The sequence below is a fragment of the Myotis myotis genome, unplaced genomic scaffold, assembly GCF_014108235.1.
Source record: "Myotis myotis isolate mMyoMyo1 unplaced genomic scaffold, mMyoMyo1.p scaffold_m19_p_5, whole genome shotgun sequence".
Classification (NCBI taxonomy): Eukaryota; Metazoa; Chordata; class Mammalia; order Chiroptera; family Vespertilionidae; genus Myotis; species Myotis myotis.
This window is the reverse complement of record NW_023416357.1, coordinates 66,680,728-66,700,261: the sequence shown is the minus strand read 5'-3', so window position 1 is coordinate 66,700,261 and position 19,534 is coordinate 66,680,728. Positions and strand designations below refer to the sequence as shown.

At 38.0% G+C, this 19,534-nt stretch overlaps 1 protein-coding gene across 9 annotated transcripts in view; it reads right to left on the bottom strand.

Moving 5' to 3' along the window:
• Nucleotides 1–19,534, bottom strand: part of APC (APC regulator of WNT signaling pathway) — a 107,117-nt gene that overhangs the window by 80,066 nt on the left and 7,517 nt on the right. The window contains exon 1 of one of the 9 annotated variants that reach the window (XM_036308035.1): nucleotides 6,573–6,710. The exons of the other annotated variants lie outside the window; for them this stretch is intronic. The gene's annotated coding sequence lies outside the window, so the exon portion shown is untranslated. Of the gene's footprint in view, nucleotides 1–6,572; nucleotides 6,711–19,534 lie in introns of those variants that run through there. 9 annotated transcript variants of the gene reach the window in all.

The window sequence follows — 19,534 nt, the reverse complement described above, 5'->3', positions numbered from 1 at the left end:
CCTCCTCTGAGTCTCAGTGTGCTTTTCTCTTTCCTTCGAGTTGTAGAATTTTCGCTCAGCCAGCCTTCCTTTGGTTCTGGATGATGTCCGTTTTGTCTTTTAGTTGTATTTCTGAAGTGGTTGAGCGAGGCAGCAATTTCAGGTGTTTACCTATGCCGCCACCTTGATTTCTCCCCATTGGTTGATTCTTGTATGTGCCCTGACTGGGGATTAAGCCTAAAACCTTGATGTTTTGAGACAACACTCTAACCAATTACTATCAGCTAGGGCTAAAAAAAACACCCCGATTTTTAAAGAACATATCCCATATAATAAAGAGGTAATATGCAAATTTACCATCACTCCAACACACAAGATGGCCACACCCATGTGGACACAAGATGGCCTGCAGGGGAGGGCAGTTGGGGGGGGACCACGCCTGCAGGGGAGGGCAGTTGGGGGGGACCAGGTCTGCAGGGGAGGGCGGTTGGGAGGGACCAGGCCTGCAAGGGGGGGCGATCAGGCCTGCAGGGAAGAGCAGTTAGGGGTGATCGGGCCGTCAGAGGAGAGCAATTGGGGGTGACCAGGCCTGCAGGGGAGGACAGTTGGGAGTAACTGCAGGCCATCTTGTGTCCACATGGGTGTGGCCATCGTGTGTGTTGGAGTGATGGTCAATTTGCATATTACCTCTTTATTATAGGGGATATGTTCTTTAAAAATTGGGGGGGGGGGGGCTCAGGCCTGCAGGGGAGGGCAGTTGGGAGTAACCAGGCCTGCAGGGGAGGGCAGTTGGGGGTGACCAAGCCAGCAGGGGAGAGCAGTTAGGGGTGACTGGGCCAGCAGGGGAGGGCAGTTGGGGGCAACCAGGCTGGCAGGGGAGGGCAGTTAGGGGCAATTGGGCCGGCAGGGGAGCAGTTAGGCGTCGATCATGCTGGCAGGGGAGTGGTTAGGGGGTGATCAGGCTGGCAGGCAGAAGCGGTTAGGGGCAATCAGGCAGGAGAGCGGCTGGGAGCCAGCAGTCCTGGATTGTGAGAGGGACATTCCTCGAGGGGTCCTAGATTGTAGAGGGTGCAGGCTGGGCTGAGGGACACACACCCCCTCCGTGCACGAATTTTGTATACCGTGCCTCTAATCTATATATATAAAAGCCTAAGCGACCAAACAACCGGCCGCTATGACACACACTGACCACCAGGGGCAGATGCTCAACTCAGGAGCTGCCCCTGATGGTCAGTGTGCTCCCACAACGGGAGTGCTGCTCAGCTGACTAGCCCATCCCAGCGGCCCACCTCACTCCCTCAGTAGTCCTGCTGGTCCAATCTCTGAAGAATGGGCCAGGCACTGACGGACCAGCACCACTGGCACAATCCTGACAGTGCCGCTGACCTCCTGGAAGTCAGTTTTGGGCCCTGCAGCCACTTCCCCTCCCTAGACGCTCCACAAGGAAGAAATGATATAAAAGCAGCTGCCAGGTGGTTCCCAGCAACCGGCACGAACGTCAGAGGGATGTATCCGGATCCCGGGCTGGCAAGGGCGTTCCACTGCCCGCCCGGAGGGCCCATCATGTCCCAGCCCCCCAAAACCCCTCTTGGGGCGGGTGCCAGATGCAGGGCTCATGGCTGGCGAGCTCCGCTGCAGTGGCGTGAGCCTCTCCTGATCAGGACTGATTGGGCACGAGCCCGTGGCAGGCACAGCAGTGCCGGGATGAGCGGAAGCGACAGGCAGGAACAGCAGGCAGTGTTGAGACTGTCGGTTTTGGCCCAATCCCCACAGGCCATGCCAAAGGACCCTACCCGTGCATGAATATTGTGCACCAGGCCTCTACTATGCTATATAATACTAGAGGCTCGATGCACGAAATTCGTGCAAGGGCCTTGGCCCCGACCCCTGCCCGCCACCGCGGCCCCTGCCTGCTGCGGCTTTGTCCGGAAGGATGTCTGATCTAATTAGCACATTACCCTTTTATTATTATAGATACTTGAGTCCCGGTGCACAAAATTCATGCATGGGTAGGGTCCCTAGGCCTGGCCAGTGATTGGGGCCGATTAGGGCCTTCTGGCTGCCGGCCGGTGCCTCCCTTCTCTGGCTGCCAGCCAGAGCCTTCCTTTGTTCCACGCTGCCCCCTGGTGGTCAGCACACATCATAGCGAGCAATCAAACTCCCAGTCAGTCGAACTCCCGAGAGGACACTTTGCATATTAGGCTTTTATAGATAGATAGATAGATAGACAGATAGATAGATAGATAGATGATAGATAGATAGATGACATTCCACCTGTACCAAAAGAAGAGCTGGTGTACCTTTCTAGTAGTTGACCCTAGAGAAATCAAGGACCACAGATTATTGACCATTAAAACTAGAAGATGTAGAAATCACTTCAACTAACATTCTCATTTTACATTCAAGACACTTAATATACTTCAAAAGTAATCTACTTTACAGAATTATCTGTGATTCCTAGAAGAGTTTATGAGGCACAGTGTTTCCAAAGAGCAAACCACCACATTCCTTTAAATTAGAAGGTATTTTAGATGATATAAACCTTTAAATAACCTAGGAATAGTCAAAGCAATCAGTGTTTAGCTAGTAAATAACATTTCATGTAGTTCTATTATAAGTTTCTTAGAGTTTAGCTAAGATTCTCCAGCAACTTTCATAGTTCTGGCATTTAGTAGGTACTCAAATATGTAGTGAATGTCTTTTCTCAAGTATCAGTCATATTTTCTAGTTCATCATGCTCTATGCCAGTGATGGCGAACATTTTGAGCTCGGCGTGTCAGCATTTTGAAAAACCCTAACTTAACTCTGGTGCCGTGTCACATATAGAAATTTTTTGATATCTGCAACCATAGTAAAACAAAGATTTATATTTTTGATATTTATTTTATATATTTAAATGCCATTTAACAAAGAAAAATCAACCAAAAAAATGAGTTCGCGTGTCACCACTGACACGCGTGTCATAGGTTCACCATCATTGCCCTATGCCATGCCATCTTTTGTACTATGTCAAGTTTCACTCAGACTGTAATACAAAAAAGAAGGGGGGGAGGAAGGTCAAAATCAAAAACATTTAACAAAAAGATTGGTTAAATTATGTGAAATCAGTAACAGTAAAAATAGATAAAATGATAAAATAGAAATTCACAGCCCTAGCCGGTTTGGCACAGTGGATAGAGTGTCGGCCTGTGGACAAAGGGGTCCCAGATTCCATTCCGGTCAAGGGCACATGCCCAAGTTGTGGGTTCGATCCCAGTGGGGGGCATGCAGGAGGCAGCCAATCAATGATTCTCTCTCTTCATTGATGTTCCTGTCTCTCTCTCCCTCTCCCTTCATCTCTAAAATCAATAAAAATATATTTAAAAAAAAATTTCACAGCCCTGGCCAGTGTGTCTCAGTCCTGTGTACCAAAAGGTCACTGATTTGATTCCCAGTCAGGGCATATATCCAGGTTGTGGGTTCAATCCTCTGTCGGGTTGCCTGTGGGAAGCAGCTGACTAATGTTTCTCTCTCATATTGATGTTTCTGTCTCTCTCTCTTCCTCCCCCTCCCTCTCTCTCTAAAAAACATCAATAGAAACTTTATTTTTTTTTTTGTTAATACTCACCTGAGGATATTTTCAATTAATTTTTTTATTTTACTTTAAAGAGAGTGGAAGGAAGGGAGTGAGAAGGAGGGGGCAGAGAGAGAGAAACATCAATGTGAGAAAGACACTTCGATTGGTTGTATCCCACCTTCACCCTGACCAGGGCTAGGGATTGAACCTGCAACCCAGGTATGTGCCCTTGACCGGGAATTGAAAAGACCCTTTGGTCCTGAGGCCAATGCTCTAACCAACAAATAGTATTATATTGTCCAATCTGAAAAAGAAATTTTAAGGGGTAAATTAATTTTTAAAATCCACAAAACAGCCCGCCAGTGTGGTTCAGTGATTGAGTGCCAACCCCATGAACCAGGAGGTCTTAGTTTGATTCCAAGTCGGAGTACATGCTTGGGTTTCGGGCTAGATCCCCAGCAGAGGGACATATAGGAGGCAGCAGATCGATGATTCTCATCATTGATGTTTCTATCTCTCCCTCTCTTTTCCTTGCTCTGAAATAAATAAAAACGTTTTAAAAACCCACAAAACAATTTATGTATGGAAAGCATCAATAGTTTTGATAGGCATGCTTATGACTATTTTAACTTTTGAATTTTTTAATCACTCAATTCTAGCCATATCAATTAACAGTGAATAATTTCAGACCTATAAAGCCAACAGTTCAGTCTTAAATATTAAGTAATAACTTCATACTATAAAGGGAGGGGTAAAATCAACTTTTCTTATTTTAGTTCTTTCTTGTTTAATTCTTTAAAAATCTCAAATAAGTGTTTTATTTATAAGTATGAATATGATTAATAAGATGCTCTAAAAAAAGGATGCTATGAATGTCATTACAGAAACTAATGCCTCTCCATTTGTTTAACTACCAGATTATTTTACAAAGCATTCTTAAATCACAGTAAAAACCCATAACCAAGTTAATATTTCTTCTTCATTTGATGATTTGACAATGATTTATATTGCTTTTCAAATAATTTATTACATACTATTTTATATGTTATGTAGTAAGAGACAATATTTAAAATATTTACATAGAGTTAAAGTAGGTAATTTAAGTTTCTAACATCCTACATAATAAATGACCTTGGATAAAGTCACAACACACCTAATTAGGAGTAGTCTAATATTTAAAATGAAAAAAAAAAAATGCTACACTGATCTGTTTAAATAGTAAAATGGGATAATTTATATAAAAATAAGAATCATAAACTCTCAAAGACTATATTAATCAGGGTTCAAAGAATTGACTGGTACTAGCTATTAAATTTCATTTGGAATTTTAATGTAACATCTTTAATTCTAGCTATAGTTTCCATCATATTTTTAAAAAGAGATCTAAGGACTATTAACCCTGATATCCATAATAAATAATTCCTAAAGCCGTAATATATATTTTTAAAGAGAATAAAATTGTTTTATCATTGTAAAGTTTATAGTCTTATTTATTCAAGACCAAGTCCTTATTATCTTGAAAAAAATTACTGAAAGAAAATGATAGGTTCTCTTAAGACTTTCTATTAGGTCAGCACTATTTAAGAGATACTGTCACTGATCCTGGAGGGCTTTACAAAGCCACTGCACTGCCATCCTGTTCAGGAAGTAGGGAGGTGTGGCAGGCTGGCTATCATAAAACTACATAAAGATAATCCAGTTAAAACCCTATCAGTCCAAAACATGTTTTTAGACATTTAAGTAAATGGAAAAAATTTTAAGTACAATAAAAACATGTTATATCAAGAGCATATCTTATGAGTGCTCACTAAACAGAAATACCATCTATTAGAAAAGCCATGGTACTATAATTTAAAATATTTGCCTGTAGACTTTATTCAATGATATCTAAAAGCAACCAAAGAGTAATATAAAATTACTTAACAGATTTAAATATTAAGCCTATGAAAAAGTATGACTATAATTTTTTCAGAAAGAAATTGACATAATAAAGCGATTTATTCTTGAATAACATACTGAATGACAAAGCTATACTATCAAAGAAAAAGATCCACTGCTTCATACATAAAGATTTCCTATAAGATTTATGATAGAGCAAAGAATTTGAGCATCTCTTTTGAGATGTAGAATCCAAGTGTCTGATACATTCCACTGTTAAAATATTCATAGCCTCATATTTTTCCTACTTTAAAAAAGCACTTTTTTCTCCTATTCAGGTTACAATGAGAAACTATGGCTTCTTGTAATGGACTTCTACCACCAGCACTGCTGCACGGTTTCTTATTCCTCTGCAGTTGTCCTTTCACACTAAAAGAGGGAGAAAAGCACTGCTGCAGTCATCCGCAAGAGCCACTACCACTGCGCTGTGTAACTAACAAAGACGCTGCTATCTTTCTGCCACCCTATTCACTGGGAGTTCACTTAGATGTTTTACAAAAGCACGCAATTCTGATGACCAAAATTTCACCAAGCAACCAAAACCACCCTCAAGCTGTGCGATACCTGCCTCCTCCTCCTCTTCCCCTGCTCCAAAGAAGCCCTTTCCTCTAGTTCACCTCAGCCATTAGCAGCAGCTTTGTATCCCCTCTTTTGGCTACCACTGCATGTGTCCTGTAGCCAGGGAGGAAAGAAGCCTTTCAATGGGTTAGAGCTTTTGCTCTTCGTCATGAATATGCTCCATTCTTTGTTGTCCTCTACCCGTTTCCTTAGGTTATTCTACTCTACTCTGTCAACAGGCATTATAAAAACAAAACCTCCTTCTATCTTCAAAAATAGCTCTTTCTCACGAGCCTCCCCTAACACTCTGACCCCTCCCCCCTTCTTCCTCTTCTGTCAAAAACCCTGGTCAGAAGCACAGGAAATCCATCTCCTGTGCTGCAGTGGAAGGGGGGAGGGAGGGAGCCGCCCCTGCATCCACGCTTGGCATGTGGCAGTGGACCCTGTGCCAAAGAAAAAACCACCAGTTTCAGATAGTACGAGAAAAAATAGTCTCCCCTCCCTCTGCAGCAAGCCAGGTCATCGTGGCTCCAGCACCTACCCCATTTCCGAGCCCAGCAGCACCTCCATTCCGTCTCCAGTGACACCAAGGCTGGATGCGCCAATATAGCCACATGTCGGTCACGTGTGCCCGTGCCCAGCCAATCGGTAGGTAGCCGACGGGAATGGGGAGCGCCCTGGTCCGCATCCAGCGGCATACACAGCTGCATCACGCTCTGCTTCCCAACCCGCAGCCCGCAGTCCACATTGGGCAGCAGGGTACAGGGTCCCGCCCTGCTGCACAAGCAGCTGAGCCCTAACCTGCTCTAAGGCTTGTGGGTATGCGCTCACCACCCCCACCCCCCCCCCCCCCGCCGGCCCCCCCCCCCGCCCCCCCTCCAGGCAACCCACCGAAGCTTACGGAAGCGGACGTGCATAATAGATGGGGTGGGGGAGGTCCACATGGTGGAAAGATTAGCATGAGATGCTGGAAGTGTGTGAGTAATAAATTACATCTCATTCGCTAAGATTTACATATTTGCAGCACAGACAAAAAGAATGTATTATAATAAATAATTTTACATTACAAACCACTGATTTGTTAGGTAAATCACTCAAACTATGTTTGAATTAAAAATACAGTTACCAGAAAAGCTATGATGACAACATGGCCAAATCAAGGAGTCACTGTTTGGGTTAAATCTTTGCTTCTGCCATTTACTAGCTCTGTGATTTTAGTCATTTAAAGGTTCAGTGCTTCAATTTCTTCTCCAAAAATAAAAGTAGAAGTATGGAATAGGGAAAGTAATATATATGAAGCAGTATTTAGAGCAGTCACTAACACTGTAAGAACTGTTGGCTACTAGAAATCTGAGATTTAAATGAATATTTAATGCAAATTCTATATTTCATTTAAATCTAACCAAGTAAAGCTTAAATTACTAATTTTTATGAGTTAGAAATATAAAAATCAAAATAGTAAAAAATTTTAAGTGTGATTCAAGTTCTGATTTAAATTTGAAATAGATCATGGAAACTGGCCATGTTTCCATGATCTATTTCAAATTTAAAAGGATACTTAACTTCAGGCCTTTAAGTAAAACATATTATAATCTTTTCTTAATTTTTTAAATTAATAGCATGAAAAGAAGCAACTATTAAACAGCTGTGGATGAAAAGGGCGAGAACCTGGCTGGAGAACCTGGCTAGAACCTGGCTAGCGAACCTGACTAGAGTACCTGGCTAGGCTGCTGATCAACTGAATGCTGTCTCCATGTCATTTCTTCTTCGCTGACTCCCTCCACACCTTTGGGAACCCCTGGACCTGTTGGGGTTGGACCCCAACAGATCTCTAGTGGGCCAAAGTTTTTCTGAATGCTTTCTTGAACACAACTCAAGGCTGGGATCTAAACTGAATAACCCTAATACAACATGATAAATTCTATAATAGATTTAGGTTTAAAAATATTAAGGAATGAAAAGGAGGTGATTTATTTGACTGAAAAGGTTAGAGAAGGCTTTACACATGAAATGACATGGACTGGTTCACCAGGTACACAGAGGAGAGAAGGCATTATAGACAATAGGAAGAGTGCAATTAGTGAGATTGGTGGGAAATACTTATCATTTCTTGACCTACATAATGATCAAATGTCAGGTAAGATAAATGTATATTTTTTCCTGTCAATTGGTCTGTCTCCTATATTAGCAAAGAGAAGCCAGATACTGTACATTATAAAAAAAAGAAGTATAAAAAGTAAAGTGCTATTAATTAGTCAAGGTGTAAAATTTACTGTTTCTAGTTACAGGTGTTATATGTTATATCTGGCCATCATTACTAGAATAACTAGAATTTTTAGTAAAAATTCTAGGAAAAAGTTGCTTTGAAAAGCATAACAAAAATTTAAAAAATGTTCATTTTTAAGAAATCACCAAATAACAAAAGCTGAAACTTGTTGGATACATTCTCCCAAGCTCTCTAATGGTCCCTGGTTACACTCCTGAGGAAAAAAAAATACCTCTTCCACTCATCACCCCATATTTTCCCTGTTAAAATGGAGGGGACAGAGAACGTGAGTATTCACTAGCTCTGCTAGGTGTGGTTGATGTTCTGCAATATGTGTACAACATGTTGTCGGCTTTCCTCTGAACCACCAGTTGCAGATTGAAATCATAATGCCAAATTCTCCCTGCAACTTCTATAAAGTTGGAGGTAATGCTTGAGTAAAATCTAGGTTTTTTCTATGTAATAACTATGCTTTCAGGCGCTTAATACTTCATGCTGAATTTCTATAGTAACCTCCTAACAAATGCCCCCATATTTATTCTCTCCCGTCTCTAAAATGTAGAAACTATCCAAATGCCCATCAATAGTAGAACAAATTGTAGTGTATTCACATATTAGAGTGCTAAACATGTAAAAGAATGAGCAAACTACAAATACACACAAAATTGGATGACTTCCACAAACATAATATTAGGTGAAAGAGGCCAAAGAGGTCATACTGAATATTTCATTTAAATAAAGTACAAAAACAGGCAGAAAAAAAAAAGGGCTCACAAGCTCAGGGGAGGCCTGCATGGTAATCCTTACAAACTCAGCGACCAAAAGTAACCACACAGGATGGTCTGAACATAAAAATTCCTAACTAAAAGCAGGTGATAGTCGGTAGTCTTATCTTAGGCTTATGGCTTCCTTGACAAAGGTCAAGCTTTCCCTTAAGTGAGCCTATTTTTTGTTTATTTGCATCTAAGATAACAGACTTTGAAAGGTCAAAGTACTATTTTCCCTCAAATCACAACCACCAGAGCATGAGACCATAGAACCCCTCATTGTTATCTTCCTCCCCTGCACATCACCTCTGTGCTATAAATGCTAATTATTAAGTATCCTGTAACCACCAATGCAAAAGAAGTATGTTTCTCTATTTTGCCTTTTTATCCAATCCCAGAGACCCCCCTCCACCTGCTCTCACTTTGCTTTTGCCCGCATCCTTAATCTACCACCAATGGATTTCATGTAACCCTCCTTACATCTCCTTTTATTCTTGTGTATAAAATAAGCTGCCAAACTGCCATTCTCAATCCATTGAGATTTTGCTTACCAGCAACTGTCATCAGTTTGGCTCAAATAAATTCACAAAATTCTCTTCAGATTTGGATGTTTCTTACATCTACAAAGTATATTTGGAGCAATTCCAATTTATTAAAAATTGTTTGAATTAGAAAAGAAGACATCCAAATTGGAAAAGAAGTAAAACTTCTTTTTTTTTCAGATGACATATTGTACATAGAAAACCCTAAAGACTCCATCAAAAAACGACTAGACTTAATAAATAAATTCGGCAAAGTAGCAGGATACAAAATTAACACCCAGAAATCTATGGCTGTTTTATATACCAATAATGAACTAACAGGAAGAGAAACTAAAAAAAAACAATCCCATTTACCATTGCAACAAAAAAATTAAGATACCTAGAAACAAACTTAACTAAGGAGGTAAAAGACCTGTACTTAGAAAACTACAAGAGATAGAGGAAGACATAAACAAATGGAAGAATATACCGGGTTCATGGATTGGTAGAATCAATATCATTAAAATGTCCAAACTAACCAAAGCAATCTATAAATTCAATGCAATCCCCATTAAAATACCAATGGCGTATTTCACAGACCTAGAACAAACTCTCCAAAAATTCATCTGGAATAAAAAAAGACCCCGAATAGCTGCAGCAATCCTGAGAAAGAAGAACAAGGTTGATACCAGCTATCAAGCTATATTACAAAGCCACAGTTCTCAAAACTGCCTGGTACTGGCACAAGAACAGACATATAGACCAATGGAACAGAACAGAGAACCCAGAAATCGACCCAAGCCATTATGCTCAATTAATATTTGACAAAGGAGGCAAGAACATACAATGGAGTCAAGACAGTCTCTTTAATAAATGGTGTTGGGAAAATTGGACAGATACATGCAAAGAAATGAAACTAGACCACCACCTTACACCATACACAAAAATAAATTCAAAATGGATAAAGGACTTAAAAATAAGACAGGAAACCATAAAAATCTTAGAATCCATAGGCAGTAAAATATCAAACATATGTCGTAGCAATATCTTTACTGATACTGCTCCTAGGACAATGGAAACTAAGGAGAAAATAAACAAATGGGACCACATCAAAATAAAAAGCTTCTGCACAGCAAAAGAAACCTCCAACAAAACAACAAGAAAGCCCACTGCATGGGAGAACATATTTGTCAATGTTATCTCCGGTAAGGTTTTAATCTCCAAAATTTACAGGGACTCATACAACTTAACAAAAGGAAGATAAACAATCCAATCAAAAAATGGGCAAAGGACCTAAATAGATACTTTTCAAGAGAGGACACACAGAAGGCCAAAAGACATGAAAACATGCTCAAAGTCACTAATCATCCAAGAGATGCAAATCAAAACAACAATTAGGTCCCATCTCACACCTGTCAGAATGTCTATCATCAACAACTCAACAAACGACAAATGCTGGGGAGGATGCAGAGAAAAAGGAACCCTCGTGCACTGCTGGTGGGAATGCAGACTGGTGCAGCCACTGTGGAAAACATTATGGAGTTTCCTCAAAAAATTAAAAATGGAACTTCCATTTGACCCAGTGATCCCACTTCTAGGAATATATCCCAAGAAAACAGAAACACCAATCAGAAAGGATATATGCACCCATATGTTCATAGCAGCACAATTTACAATAGCTAAGATTTGGAAACAGCCTAAGTGCCCATCAGCAGATGAGTGGATTAAGAAACTGTGGTATATCTACATAATGGAATATTACACTGCTGTAAAAAAGAAGGAATTCTTACCATTTGCAACAGCATGGATGGGCCTGGACCTGGAGAGCATTATGCTAAGTGAAATAGCCAGTCAGAGAAAGATAATATCATATGATCTCACTCATTTGTGTAATATAATGAACAACATAAACTGATTAACAAAAATAGAGCCACAGTCATAGAAGCATGGAACAGACAGTCCAACCAAAGGGAAGGCAGGGGAGGGGTAAGAGAACAACCAAAGAACTTGTATGCATGCACATGAGCATAACCAATGGACACTGACAGTAGGGGAGTGAGGGCATGTACTGGGGGGTGGGAGCAGCTGGGGAGAGGTCAATGGGGGAAAAAGGAGACTTATGTAATACTTTAAACAATAAAATTAAATTAAAAAATAGATTAGAAAAGTAATAGACAAACAGCAAAATGCTCATAGATATACATATTAAGATATTCATAGTAGTTATCCTTGGAATTGAAATTATGGAGTGATTTCTGATTTTTCTTTTTGCTTTTGAATATTTTTTCTTTGTCTCTGTATTTTAATGCCTGATAAATAGTAAATAATCTCTAAATATTTGTTGCATTAACAAATGAACTGACCACATATTATTTAAGTAATTAGAAAAATTATATATTAAAAGTTTAAATATATTTAGACAAACTTTCCACTCTGTTTAAAGAAAACATGTGAATCAATTTCACCTGTCTTAAATATCCCATGTGTGGATGACTTAGTTTTACAAAAGGCTTTCAAAATCCTCTTACTCAAAGTGCATGATTCATTGGACAGGACTTATTTATATAGTCACTGACTCCTTGTGACAAATTCATAAAGCCTAAAAATGTTCCCTTTCCTTTCTGGAGAGAAAAAGACCCTTCAAAACAAAGAATACATTGTAGAAGCTCCTAAAAATAATGTCTTAGTACCCTAAGAAACATCTTTAATTATTCTTGATTCAGACTATGATTCAAACTATTATTTAGTAAACCAGTTTGTAGCCAAAATATTTGTTACGGTTTTTACTATATGTATATAGAACTTAGTAATTCAAATGACAAAATTTTAAAGAAACCTATGACCACTACATGTTCATTAATCACTATGATTCATATCTAAAAAAGCAAGCCAATATAAAAATTTTACATTTTACAATGTTGCCTACTGAATTATTCAGTAAGATTTTCAAACCATTTTCCTCAGGGATTCCATAAAGCTTTGATTTGAATTTCAGTTTTAAAATATGTTCAGCTTTTAAAAAAATATAAAAATGTATGCACTCAAAATATACTGGGCCAAATTTGAACACAACAAAGATCACCCAAGCATTAATTTGTGCCACTAGGTTTCTACATATCTCAGAATAAAGCTCCTGCCACCCCTACTTAAAAATGTTGTCGTATACACTACATATACAGTAAGATTAAAAATATTTTCTGATAAAAAATAAATACAGAAATAAATTGTATCTTAAGGCTATTGTAAGACGGCACTGACAAACATGCCCTTGATTTCAAATATCTGTGGTTCATTATGATTATCTTGACTATTTTTAGTACATGTTCATAAGTAAATGTATAAATATGAACATACAACCCACCTTTAAAAAAACACACAAACTTCTGAACCTGACATCCTGACATGCATAACGGGATAGCGACATGGAATCATGGAAGGATCTCAGAAGGGAGGTGGGGGTGGGTGGGGAATGATTAACCAGGGAACTTACATGCATAGAAGCATAGCCCATGGACACAGACAATAGTGTGCTGAAGACCTGGGAGGGGCAGGTGCGGGATGGAAGAGGTCAATGGGAAAAAAAAGGGGGATATATGTAATAGTTTCAACAATAAAGATAAATTTAAAAAAATTAAAAGTTAAAAAAAAGTTACTTTGTTCCATTACTATCATCCTGATGATTACTGCTGCACCTGGCTCTGCAGTAGATGTTCAATAAATATTTATTGAATGAATGCATTATTAATCATTAGAAAAAGTGAAATCAAAAGCAGCCTTCAAAATGTCTACGTGGAGTCCACAATAAATATTCTTTAACAGAAATTTTTATCAGTGAAATAACTAAAGAGTTCTCTGAAACCTATCTATAACAAAATTTCTTTAAATGCAGGAGACATTTTTATGTTAACTTAATTAAATAATGAAAGAGAAACAGAGTCTGGAGCCATGGCAAATACAAGGTAATGGCTGGTAGTGGGCACATCAGGAGATACAAAAAAAATCAGAGAAATTATGAATAACTCAATAACGGCTACTCTGAGATAATTCTGCTTTACTGCCCCTGTATGGTAAATATGCTAAATACATATTAAGTTAAATATGCCCTGGTGTTACTCTAGTGCAGCAGTTCTCAACCTGTGGGTCGCAACCCCTTTGGGGGTCGAACGACCCTTTCGCAGGGGGCGCCTAAATACATCCTGCATATCAGATATTTACATTACAGTTCATCACAGTAGCAAAATTACAGTTATGAAGTAGCAACGAAAATAATTTTATGGTTGGGGGTCACCACAACATGAGGAGCTGTATTAAAGGGCTGCAGCATTAGGAAGGTTGAGAACCACTGCTCTAGTGACTATGCTACATTACAGAGTAAGAAGGATTTGGCAGGAGTAATTAAGGCTATTAAGTAGCTGACTTTAAATAGGGAGATTATCATGAGTAGACCCAAACAAGCCCTTAAAAGCTTCAAACAATTCAGTAGCTTCCCAATGAACTAGAATAAATGTCCTTACCTTGGTTTCTAAGACTCTGTGTAATCTTGCTCCTGCTCTCACTCCTACTCTCCTCCCCTGCCTCTCCCTCCTTTTCCTCTTTCTTATGTCTATTCACTGCCTTTCCTTCAACTTCAAGAACTCTGCTCCTAAATCTGCAAATGACTGCTCCATTGTATCATTTAGATCTTGGCAGACATTTCACATCTTCAAAGAGACCTTGCATAATCACTTTATCAACACTGGTACCATCCTTATATCCTTAAACTTTCTGTCACATTGTGCTTGTTTTGTCCTGGAATCATTTAAGATCTGAAAGGCTCTACTATTTAGTTTTCTGTCTCCCTCATCATTGTTCCCAAATTGGAATAAAAATCTAGATTCTTGTGCTCTGCTGTTTCCTTCACACCTGGAACAGTGCACAGTGCACAGTAAGCATTCAACACATTTTGTTGAATATATGAAAGCAGAATGTTACAAAGATGAATAAGACATCAACTTACAATCTAGTAGAAAACCAAGAACATTTACAACAAAAATTTTAATACAAGGACAGTTGTGTCAAAGGATGAGAGATTAGATCATTACCAGCAAGGTAATCAAGAAAGATTTCAGAGAGAAAGGAGCAACAGAATGAGCCTTGAAAGATGTATAGGAGTTTTTCAGGGCAGGGATGTATTTCCATCTTATCCATCAAGTTAAAAAAGTTAGACTTCCACTTATAGACAACGGAAAACAAAGTTGTTTCAAATTAGAAGGGATACATGATTAGAGAAAGATCCAAAAAACTTAATAGGACTAGTCTCTAGTCCAGCCGTGGGCAAACTACGGCCCGCGAGCCGGATCCGGCCCGTTTGAAATGAATAAAACTATTGAAAAAAAAGACCGTACCCTTTTATGTAATGATGTTTACTTTGAATTTATATTAGTTCACACAAACACTCCATCCATGCTTTTGTTCCGGCCCTCCGGTCGAGTTTAAGAACCCATTGTGGCCCTCGAGTCAAAAAGTTTGCCCACCCCTGATCTAGTCCCTACTTAAGAGGAGAAAGCATATGAATTCATACACATACTACTGCTAATTTATAGTTACATTTAATGGCCAAAGACTTTTTCAACTGGAAAATATGATGGCAGGAAAAAACACTAAATTTTATACTCTATAAGGAATTAAATTTTGTTTTATATGGTGTTATTTTGGCTTTTTGACAACACAGTTATTCATTAATTTTATGTTGTTAATATAAAACCAAAATCACCTTTGGCAATCATTTTACCCAATTAATAAAATATTCAAATATTTGTATATAAGTAAAGGAAACATTTGTAAAAATTCTTAACATGCCCTAATCAGGTAAAGTTCCAGTTAGGGGGCATCTGGTGTTTTCAACAATACTTCCCATGGGGGAAAAAAATTCTGATTGATTTTTAAAAACTAAATGTTCAAAACAAGATTTTATGCTTGCCTATGTTTTTTTTTAAAAAAGCATGTCTTGTTTAATATTTTAAACTCTGATCTTTACTGAAAACCTAAAACAGCGATAAGATTGCTCCCAAAGGTACAATGTGTAGTACAAACTTATAAAACCTATTCATAAGGATGACATTTTTAGCACTAAAGATTTCAGTGACATAAGGCCACCAAAACAGCACCAACTGTTTATGGCACCCTGTGAATTTAAGAAAGAGGAGCACACAGAATGAGTTTTTTAAAAATAAAAATTACTATCACTTTAACATTAAAATATCAAGTACCTAGATTAGTTAATCTCAGAAATCAAATGCAAATTATACATATTTTTTCTTTATTAAGGTATTACATATATGTCCTTATCCCACCATTGCCCCCCTTCTACCTCCCCCCACTCATGCCCTCACCTTCCTGGTGTCTGTGTCCATTGGTTAGGCTTATATGCACGCATACAAGTCCTTTGGTTGATCTCTCCCCCTTACCCCCACCCTCCCCTACCTTCCCTCTGAGGTTTGACAGTCTGATCGATGATTCTCTGTCTCTGGATTATACACATTTTAAATACATGTGGGTAAAAAGATTAAAAAATCATATTCTGTCCCTGAGATATACAAACAACATTAAAAAAACACAACATTCACAGAGCGTATAGACAGCAGTCACATTAATTATTGGAAATCAACCCACTTCCACTCAAACCTACTAAAGAACAAATTTGATTGCAGTCCCTCCTCAGCTCAGTGCATTCTCCTCCTTCTTCACATATCTCCACTTCAAAAATGTTCACATTATATCCTCTTTGTTCACTTGAAGGACAATTCCTACACCAATGCATTTACCTACATACTACAAGTATTTATGTCTATGCCAGTCAAATAAAATATCCTCTGTCCCCTCCCCTTGGGACTTTGCAAAGTAATAGGAATTACACATGTGATAACACATGTGTAAGTATTAAAAGGAAACATAGATTAATGTTTACATTTTCCAGGAATCTCATTTGTACTACAAAAGAGCTTTAACACAAAGGAATGACTAATGTAGAAATGTTAAAGTCCTCCTTGAACAAGTTAGTCAAAAAAATATTTGGACTTTCACTTGTAGAAATAGCAGACTAGGCAATCCAGACCAACTATCATTCTGAAGTCAATTTTAAAAGATAGATAAAATATTAAAAGAACCTTTTTAAAAACATCAAATAACTACCAAATAGTAAGGAATAAATTACCAGCTCAAATCCACCAAAACTTGAAACCCAGAAAGGTAAGCTTAGATTTTGCCTTTTGTGGGTTTTCCAACAAAGAAGCAGCACTTAAGCTGAACTTTGTGATCTGTTGCTTTTCTTGCAAGAGTGGGAGACAAAAGTCAGAATTTAGGACCTACCAATGATAAGGATTATAGTAAAAACACCCTTGGTATTGGGCTGGGGCTCTAAAGAGAGGCACCCCAAGAAGAGTAAGAAGGACCAGAAGGTAACACAAAAAAGTAAAAAATTTGAAATTGGATTAAGATGATCTTATATTCCTAGGCAATAGCAAATGAAAATCTTCTCTAGAGAAAAAAGTAACTTCATCTTATATATCAAATTACTTCTACAACAGAAAACAGAATCATACCAACAGACCTGACAATATTTGAATTATCACTACATTCAAGGGGATAAAAGACAGCTTAGCTTAACTATTTGTGCTTGGAATTGAAAACTATAAAAAGTGGCATGGTTGATATGAAGGAAAAACACAAATAAAAATATAGTACTAAAAGATAAAATAACCGAAGAATGTACTGGATGGGTTAACAACAGATTAGTAGACCTAGGTGAAAACACTTTGAACTTTGAAGATAGGTTACCAAACTATCCAGAATGAAAACTAGAGGGACAAAAAAGAAGAAAAAGAACCAAAAAATGGGGTAAAAAATTGAATAAGACAGTCTAACATACTAAACTGGAGTCCCAAAAGATCAGAAGAATATGGAGTAAAAGAAATATTTGAAAAAATAATGGCTAAGAAATTTCCAGGATTCACAAAAGATACCCATCCACACATTCATGAAGCCCAAAGAATCCAATGCCTAACCACAGCATAGTAAAACAACAGAAAAATCAAAGACAAAGATAAAAATCTTAAAAGCAGCCAAATAAAAATATATAATTTTAAAAGGAAAAAGAGACACAAAGACCTGAGGTCTCAAGAGCAATGGAATGTGTTGAAATAAAGTAACCACCAACACAAAATGTACTGAAGTAAAGTAACTGCTAACCTAGAATTCTGTACCTAGCAAAAATGTCCTTCAAAAGTGGGGTAAAGATGTTTTCAGGTAAACAGACTACAGTGATTTAGTTCTAAAGAGCATGTTTCAGATTCTTCAAGATCAAATAAAATGATCCTAAGTGGAAAACCATAGGAAACATAAGAACATGATAAATACATGCATTAACCTAAACTAAATATTGACAGTATAAAACAGTAACAATAATGAGTGAAAAATAAAACAATTATTAAATGCACAGTGAGCCCTAGCCAGTTTGGCTCAGTGGGACTGAAGGGTCCTGGGTTTGATTCCAGTCAAGAAGGAGCATATGCCTGGTTTGCGGGCTTGATCCCCAGTTGGGGGTGTGGCAGGAGGCAGATGATTAATGATTCTCTCATCATTGATGTTTCTATCTCTCTCTCCCTCTCCTTTCCTCTCTGCAATCTATAAAAATACATTTTTAAAAAATAATAAAAATGCACAACAACATTATATAAGTAGGACTGTGAGTAAGTAGAATTAAAATTAAAGTGAATCATCTGGGAAGAGGATAAAGGTATTGATTAACATTAGACTTTATACGACTCATATTGCAATTTCTAGAGTAACTAGTAAAAGAGAAAAGGAGGTCATAATTTCCAAATAATAATGGGGAGAAATCTGAACAATAAAATAGCCAACTCATCTAATGGCAAGAAAGGAGAGAAAAAGGAACAATTATTAGGGCAGATATAAAGTCCATAAGATGGGAGATTTAAATCCAACCATGTCACACAGGAGACACAACTAAAACACAAGAATACAGAAAGGTTGGATGTAAAAGAATGGAAAAAAGTCTACATTGCAAACAATAAAAAGAAAGTTGGTACTGTCTTATCAATCCCACACAAAGCAGCCCTTACAGTAGTTTTCAACCTTCCTAATGCCGCAACCCTTTAATACAGTTCCTCATGTTGTGGAGACCCCCAACCATAAAATTATTTTCGTTGCTACTTCATAACTGTAATTTTGCTACTGTGATGAACTGTAATGTAAATATCTGATATGCAGGATGTATTTAGATGACCCCTGTGAAAGGGTGGTTCGACCCCCAAAGGGGTCGCGACCCACAGGTTGAGAACCACTGCCTTAATAGAAAAAGCACTATCAGAATAAAAGAGGAACACTTCATACTGGTAAGTCAATAAGAAGATGTAACTATTACACAATTCTAATAACTAGTTTACTCTCAAATATCTAAAGCAAAAGTTGAGAGAACTACAAGGGGAAATAGTAAAATCCATGATCAAATCCACAATCATGATGGGAGATTTAACACACCCTTTACTCTAATTGATTGATATAAGAAAAGATCACTAATGATGCTTAATATTTTAAATACAGGATTAACAAACATGACCTAATGAATATAGAATATTGCACTCAATAACTGCAGAGAGAAAAAAAAGGCAATACACTGGGACATAGCGAGGATCCCAAATTTTGAAGGTCTGAAATCACAGACCTTTGAAAAATAGAATGTGCTCTCTGATTACACTGTAATATTAAAAATCAATAACAAATTTAAAAATAACTAGAAAATCTCCACGTTTAGAAATTAAGAGATATAATATAAATTTCCAAACTAATACAAAAGTCAAAGTAGAAACTAATTAAAATTAGAAAATATTTTTAAAATATTTCATAACATGAATTATAAAAACACCACATAGTGGGAGTAGTGGAAAACTAT